Here is an 8,351-nt window from a genome sequence, read left to right as displayed (position 1 = left end):
GGCTATTAATAGACTGATTGCTGAATAAAACCGGAAAGGTTAGTCACAACTAAAATTTGAAACGTGTTGAATGAGAAATGGCAATGAATAGATTTTTTAAGCACCTGTATTTTATAATGCTGGATTTTGATGCTGGTCTGTTTTTACCGTTTTACCTTCTTCAACTTTTTGAAATATTACCTTGAAGCTAAACTTACCTGATTTATCAGTATAGTTTGTCTGTGGGTGTATGTGAGAGAAAGAACAACGTTGCCTGCTAAATGCCAAATAAGCAGCTTGCTAAAAACGCTAGATGACTTAATTCTATCTAGTGAAATTAAGCGTGTTTGATGCAAAACGTTTAAAATGCACACAACGCAGAACAAGTAAACACAACGGGAACTACGACACCTACGCAAAGCAAATGAGCTGTCTAAGCACAACAAACCAATATATTTTAAAACCCATAATACAAAACACAGCAGAATGCAGGTCATACATGTAGGCTCATACTGTGCTTTTGCACATAATTCAGGTCCAACACTAAAAAGATCACTGACGGCGACTGACCCCTCCTTAGCGCATGAACCTCCCGTAGGTTGGGTATGTGGGAGAGACAGTATGTGTAGCAGGACAATGAGCGTCGTTGATCTCCTGATGAAATCCAATGAGAAAACGGAAAGAACTGCTGAAGATCGGATATTAATCAATAATAGGCAGATGACAATTGAAAGAACTAAGGACAGACACAATAACTCTTTTTGGAACAGTTTGATTCAGTTCATCTATAAGATTTGTTCTGATTCGTTCACCAGCTTGTTCAGTCACACTTCCAGTTTGCATAAAATAGTTTTGAAACACTTGTGTTCCCATATGTCAAAATATTGCCTATTATTTAGGCTAAATGGTGCTAAGAAGTAACCTAAATACTACCAATATGTCATGTGAGAAAAATAACATTTATTGAAGTCTTGGCAACATTGTACCATATATAGCGACTCAGGTTTCCAAACGCTAACGAAGCTTGGTTAAAATTGTTTTGAAAATGCTGCATCTCTAAAATCCAAATGCAGCATCCAGAAGTACATGTAGGCTATTAAACTACACCAGTAGATGGTGTATTTCAGTCACGACGACGTGCGTATCTCTCATTCACTCAAAACCAGAATGAGAGACCCGAAGGAGTGGACCGATTAGGTGAGTGAGTGGTAAACGAGGGACTCTTTTTTATCCACTCGCTCACTAACTCGTTCAGAACGAGGGACCCTAAGACAGGGATGTGACACTGCAGTCCTTGAGGGCCAGAGCCCTGTGTAGCTTAGTTCTTTCCTTGTTCCTGCAAAAATGATTCAGCTCAAAAGCTATGTGGTAATTAACACAAGGAGTTGCATCAGCTATTAAATGAGGGGAAACCCAAAAATATGCAGGGCTCCAGCCCTCCAGGACTGGGGTTTGACACCCCTGTGCTAAGGAGTGACCAAGCTGCTGAATGAGTGGGTGAATGCTTGTTCGTATCCATTCAGTCTCAGGTTTAGTTTCCAGCCAATCATATACTTGCTTACAGCATGCCCTTACATGCCTCACTGGCTCTCACTGGCCAAAGTCTAGGAGGGAAGCAGCATTCACGTCGTATTTCTGAGGACAAGCAAAAGGAAATGAAGGAAAAGAACGGATCTTTGGAGGGAAGTGAACTTGAGCTACACAATTAGGAAAAGCAAATTATTTGTGTCGGATATCCAGCTCCCCCTAGTCATTATTACAGTTGGATAGAACTGTAAAATTTGCAGGAGGAATTATAAGCTTAGCGTGAGATTGAACCCAAATTCTCACCGTCAATGCCAGAGAGCTGGTCCTGAAATTAGGCCCAAAAGTGTTCTAGCGCAATGCTTTTGAAGAGGATGTTACAAAATTACCTCAGTTACCTTTGTTAGGTAATTGCCAGTGTGGGTAAATACTACTGTCTGGATGCAAAAAAGTAAATCAACCTTAAGGACAACCTTAGCTTAAAAGGGCAGAGTATTAGCATTTCAAACGATATAAATTATTTATCGCATCTTTGAAATTCAATTTCAAATCTTTCCTTACCAGGCATCTTTGAAAACAATTAAATAAGTGCAGGTTACAGCAGTAAAAACATTTTAATAATCAAAACAAAAATGTTTATAAAAAAGCTTTTACGAAGCCCTAACGCAAAAAAACAACGTAAGCATGTAAATAAGTTTGAACTTTTATTTATCCATATGTCCAACTTACGTAGAATTTGACTTTTGTAAAAGTGGAACAAGTTGAGACTTGCCTGCACTGTATTTATGTTACGTTATCATCCTTATGTAGTTTGTTTTTGTATTTTCCTGCTGTAACTCATGTAATTTCAGAATTAATGAAATTGTCGATCTGAGCTTGGATTCCACTGTAATGCAATACCTCCCTATCTGCAGCAGAGGGTGCTGTTACCCAAGACTATTAACAAAAATGAGAAAATATTTGTAATGGAATTTCTAATGGAATAATATACGATTCTAACCCTAAGGCTATGCTCGTTAACGGCTAACCCAGAGCTTTACAACGTTACAATGTTTCTGACATTTTATTAGATTCTTTGTAACAGACAAGGTATCTGCATTGCATACATTTCTTTTGTCTGAGACACTTTCATGCAAATCAATATGACTAGCTTACAGAAAAGTGTATAGCTCTGAATGTTTTCACCAGAAGAATTCATTTTTTTTCTAGGTTAACCTTCTTCACTTGCACACTCTCCAAACATCTGAAATATTCTCTTTTGGCAACAAAGTTTTAGGAATGTTGTATGTTTTGCAAGTGTTTTTTTTATTTGATCATGTCTGTGATTTATGCACTCCTAAAGCCGCGTAGATTGCTAAGGGGTGACACAAGAGAGACCAGTGTCTTTTCAAATATGAAAAGACAAACTGAGTTTGTATGTGTTCTCCATTGTTGGAACAGACCCAATTTGTCTCCCTGACCCATAACAACATTTCCTTGATAAATAAAGAGTACAGTATTTCAGTGCGGGATTTTCTGCTTTTCAGAAGCGTAGACAAAAAAAATAATGATGATAATAATTGAACTACTCCTTCAACTCTTACGTTTCCTGAGACTGGACTTGGAGGGTTTCTCCTGCGGGCCAAATTTGATCCCATGCGCTGCCTATTTGGGGAAAACTGCTTTGGGGTTTGAAGTAGCAGGACAATATGATACTCTAGCCTTAGATTAAAGAATGTGAGGCTACTGTCTTGAAATTGGACGAAAGAAGCAGAAAAAGTGCCACATCACTAGATAGACAAATGAACTAGTTTTCATTTGGTCCTCCGCCTTGGAAATGGTCAGGTTAGGCTTAGGGTTAGGCTTAGGGTTACTGCTCTACTTCACCTGTCTTAGCGGAATGAATATTGACCCGTTTTATTGTCTAGGTCCTGTGTTCATTAGAGCTTAATTACGCCCCTGCTTCAAGCTTACAGATTTCTGCAAAGAAACCCCATCAGCTAGCATTTGGCTGTTCCAGTTGATTACCACCAAAAGTAAGAGTCAGCCTTGTTCAACATATACTTATAAAACCTGACCACTGCAATGGGACCATTATGAGGTCTAACCTTACTTGTTATTGTAATAGATTATTCTGAAATGGAGAGAGCCTGTGTATCACATAACTGAAAAAGTACAGTATCGAAAAAAGTAAAAATGAAGAGCTGGGACCCACTAAACGTTTTGCAATATTTTCATTTTTTTAATTTCATATGAGAAACAATAAATTGAGATTACGTTCTGAAACACAAGAGTAGTTAAATAAAATTGTTGCACTTTCACATAAAAAAGGGTGGAAATCAGGATATTGGTCCAAAAAATAGGCCAATAGATAGACTTTAGCAATACTTGTAAATGATAAAATATTTGCAAATGGTTCTGAGGAAGGTTTGCATCCCATGCAGGATGTACCTCAGCCTAGTGCTCTCCGCTGCATGCGATGGGCTGCAAACCTCACTTGCGACGCTGACAAACAGAAGATGGATCAGGAATGGGTGGATGGATTTGAGGACTTTGAAAGGGTAAAGTAACAAAGAAACATGACAGAAAATTCTGACCGTATATTTTCACTGCTGTCAGTGTGAGACTGTTTCGAAAATGAGTCTAAAGCTTGAGATTGAATAAGAATAAGAAGTCAGAAATAACAAAACATTTAACTAAAATGTAACCCCTGGAGGCATTAGAGGAACTGTAAGACTGACCCCCCTGTATAAATGATCATTAGCCAATGATATGTTTGGAAGTGGTGAGTGACAGGGAATGGAGCACTATAGGGCCAATCAGCTTACAGCTGCTGCCAGTAGCCCTGTGGCCCCACCCCATATTTGCCATTGGGGTTGTCTGTGGTAGTAGAGTTCACTGCATTAGACGCTTGTAGTTCCACTTCAGGTGGGGCTTTCTGATGGTCACCGTGTTTTGAAGCTTTACACGGATGACAGTGACGTCACTGTGGAAACCCAGAGTAAATTAAAGCAGTTTAATCTTGCCTTCAGAATACGAAAGGTCTTTTATATGCTGAGCTGTGTTTTTGGTAGGATAATGGTGGAGTGAGACTGAGACCCAGGCTGGGGTTTGGAATAGGGGGTCGTAGGTGAGCCTGGTAAGGAAACCTTAACACGAGCAGTCAGCTGGACAACCTGGAGAGGCGTGTGCACAAGGGTGTAAACAGCAGTGTGTCTCAGCCATCTACTTCTGATCCGTTTGCCCAAGATGCATTTTAAAACCAAGTGTAAACAGGGCCTGAGTGTGCAGACAGATGCTTGTTATGATGGTCTTGTGTCATCTGTGTAAGAAATACATATGGATATTAGAAAGTGACCCAAGTGGAAGCAGACACAACCTGTACTCTATATGAGTATATTGTGTTCAGAAATGCAACGCGTATTTCTGTGCTTGAACACTGATGCTGTAGACAGATTTTCTGTTCAGGTATCCTTATTCACCCCGTCTCTAGCTCCATTAGCGAGTGCTTAGGTAAAATCGCAATTCTCCGCGCCTAACACCACGTGATGCACACACCCTCATCTGACTCCGACAACAACAACAACAGCAACAATAATAATAATAATAAAATAATGACATACCAAGCTAAAAAGTTAACAACTTAAGTATTTCAATCAGAAGCTAACCCTGCAAATCCATTAATCTACGCTACAGACCCCTGGATGTGTGTTTGTGTGGAGCAAGTTTTGGAATGTTTTTAATTACTCACGATTATGGAGATTTACGTGCAACATGTTATGCAACAGTGAAGCTGTTACTCATTTATGCATTTATATATATATATTTATTTTTTGTCTTCGTACGCAGCGATGTTCCCATGAGAGTGGTAACCCAGAAATGTTTCTGCAGAGTCTTTTGGGTGGTTTTACATTCTTCTTCTGTAAGTGTCTCTGTACAGCTTCTCGAATGAAAAGTTTAGGAGGAGATACTCCGGGGCAGCAAAGATACTTTTCTTCCTGATAGTTTCTCCAGAGTCTCACCCCAGCCACAAAAAGCACAGATCTGGGCAGTAACACTTTCCTTTTGGGGTTTCCCAAACATCATCATGGCCTGTTTTTAATTTGTGGTACCTACTTATCTTTCTCTTGTTATTGCGAGTGATTAACATGCGTCCAGCCATCCATTTGTTAGCAGGCCTTCGAGGACGAGTGAGGAAAGCTTGGAGTTCAACATACTCAGTGTCCCTGGGGCAACTGAGCTTAAGGGCCTTTCTCAAGGGCCCAATGTTGATTCAATTATTCTGCCAGCTACAGGATTTGAACTTGTGCCCTTTCAGACACTGTCTCATATTCCTAACCTGCTGAGTTACACTCTGCCCCAGTGCTAAAGCGAGGAAGGGGGCATTTTGCCCTTCAGAAGGACAGACGCCGAGCCAGGGTCTGGTTTTTAGTCACCATCAGTGCCATGACTCATGCCTGGTGAAGCTGGCAAGCAGGCATTGCCCGCTGTGACTCATCAAGCGCGATGTCTCATCCCTCCCGTGGTGATGGTAAAGGCCAGGAAAGAAATACGGGGAGCCTGGGATGGCAGGAAGTCAAAAGTTATGCAATGGTTTTTTTCGGCCCCTTTACACATTGTAGTAATCGCGCAAGTCGTACTACCACCGGTTATTTACTAATTTGTTATTTTCATCAGAATTTTTTGAATGCTGCTGCTTCACCATTACTGAAACAGGACGTAAACCATGCTTAACAGGGTCAATTTGCCTTTAGGTTTATACTTGAAACGTTGGGCTGATTTAGTGCGGTCTAGTCATACTGCTGTCACATGGCCGTAATGATGACAAGCTTGTGTGCTATTTGAAGATGTTTCCTCTTGGGCAACTCAAGAAGGTTACAGTTATGGAGCTGTCTGACCTTCTTTGAGATGAAAGATGTTCTTTGCTTAGGTAACCCCAGCTGTTATATATGTATTGTGTGCAACTGGATATTTTGACTAAATTAATTCACCAATCACCAAGCCCTGGATTAGCTGAGGCAGGCATGGAGGTGATGCAGATAAGTGTGGACTGAGGATATGAGGGACATGGAGAAACAAGGGTAAGAAAACTCATAGTGCGTGGTATCAAAGTATACCATCAATCGCAAACTGGGGCCTGTACTACGAAGCGGGGTTACTGGCTTATCGGGGAAAGTTGTCGGATTTAAGGTAGTCTGGGCAAAATGTAAGTGAACCAATATGAAGTCCATTTAAACTGTGGTACCTTAAATCCGACAAGTTACCCCGATAAGCCAGTAACCCCACTTCGTAGTACAGGCCACTGGTTTTAATGAAATTATGAGCAGGTTAAGCTGGTTGGTGACAGACAGCATATGATAACAACACCTACTGTGGGTTTTGAAACTATAGATCACCCATCGATGGCCAGAGAGGATTGGTGACCCAATAGACGATATGATCAGTATGTTATGGCGGCGAATGACAGAAGGGACAATCGACAGAGCCGCTTGTAGACAAGGGGTTTTATTGGAACTGACAAACAAGAAATGAAGGGACCAGAAGGGGTCAAAACAAAGCCAGGGAAAAACTAGAATGCAACAGGATAAACGGAACACGTGGAACCACAGGTAAGAAACGTGCAGGAACAAATGCAGGAAATACAGGCAACATGCAGGAATCAAATGCACGGAACTTACAGCAAACAGAACTAATGCAACGATTGAGAAACAAAGGAAGGGCAGGCACTTAAATTCACAAATAATGGGAGCTTCATCAAGGCACAGGTGAGGGCTATTATTAAATCAACCAGAACACTAAGGACAGTGATTAACAAGTAACAAGTAAGAGTAACCAATAATCACTACAGACTCAAACACTAGGAAAAACTAAAAACAAGGGTACCATAACATTACTACAACTTGGGAAAGACAACAGGGAGCAAAATCAAGGAACTGTAACAGAAATACACCAATACGTAACTAACCAGGGATATACAAAAAAACAAATGTTTAATTATAGACATAGAACCTGCAACAAAGGTCCACTCCGTCCACTAAGCCATACAGTGGACTGGGGAACAGGAGAACACATTAGGAGGTATGACCAAATGGAATGGCCAGCGACACCTGCTGGCCAAATAGGGAACTGACATACAGAAGAGGACTGATCCTGACACAATAGATGGGAAAATCAGGCAGTCGGATCTGAACAAGTGCCCTATCATTCAGTGAGTTAGTAAATTGCATTAATTATTAGTTGATTACAAGATGTGCGGGCTTAAAGAGCTGAGGTTTATTGATTCTCTAACTGGCTTGGAGCACCAAGTGAATATAAAAGGCATTATGTCATGCAGAACAGATGCTGAGGAAGCCATTGCCAGAGTTTTTACTATGGAAAGCGAAGCCTGGAAATTATTTTCTGCTACAAAAGCGGACTTACTGTGCTCTCTCCCCAAATTAAAGCTGAATGTAGATCTTTATACTGTGTGTGGCGTTACAGTGATGTCAATATGTTTTGCAACAACATCATTAATAACAAGTGGCCTAATGGATCTATGGGTAGTGATATTACTTCACAATTTACAGGTGTGGTTTCAAATGACCCCTACACTGCATCTGTCAACTTTGCTTGTTCGCTCTATGCCGTGTGGAGATACTCTTCACAATTCAGTGATATTCAGCTGGTAAACTGGTGTCTCCAAATTTCACACAATGTGTGAATAAGCCCTGCAATTGACTGGCATCGAGGACATTCCTCTGCTTGTACCCTCTGTTTCTATACCCCTCCCTCTGTTTTAATCAAGGTAAGTGGTTAGAATATAGATTGAGTAAGGAATGATATAATTCTGATGTTAGTGGTTACGTTATGTTAGGTCTGTGTGAGTCTGC

Source organism: Paramormyrops kingsleyae, chromosome 8 (genome assembly GCF_048594095.1).
Source record: "Paramormyrops kingsleyae isolate MSU_618 chromosome 8, PKINGS_0.4, whole genome shotgun sequence".
NCBI classification, from domain to species: Eukaryota; Metazoa; Chordata; class Actinopteri; order Osteoglossiformes; family Mormyridae; genus Paramormyrops; species Paramormyrops kingsleyae.
The sequence above is the reverse complement of the archived record's forward strand: the minus strand, read 5'-3'. Positions refer to the sequence as shown.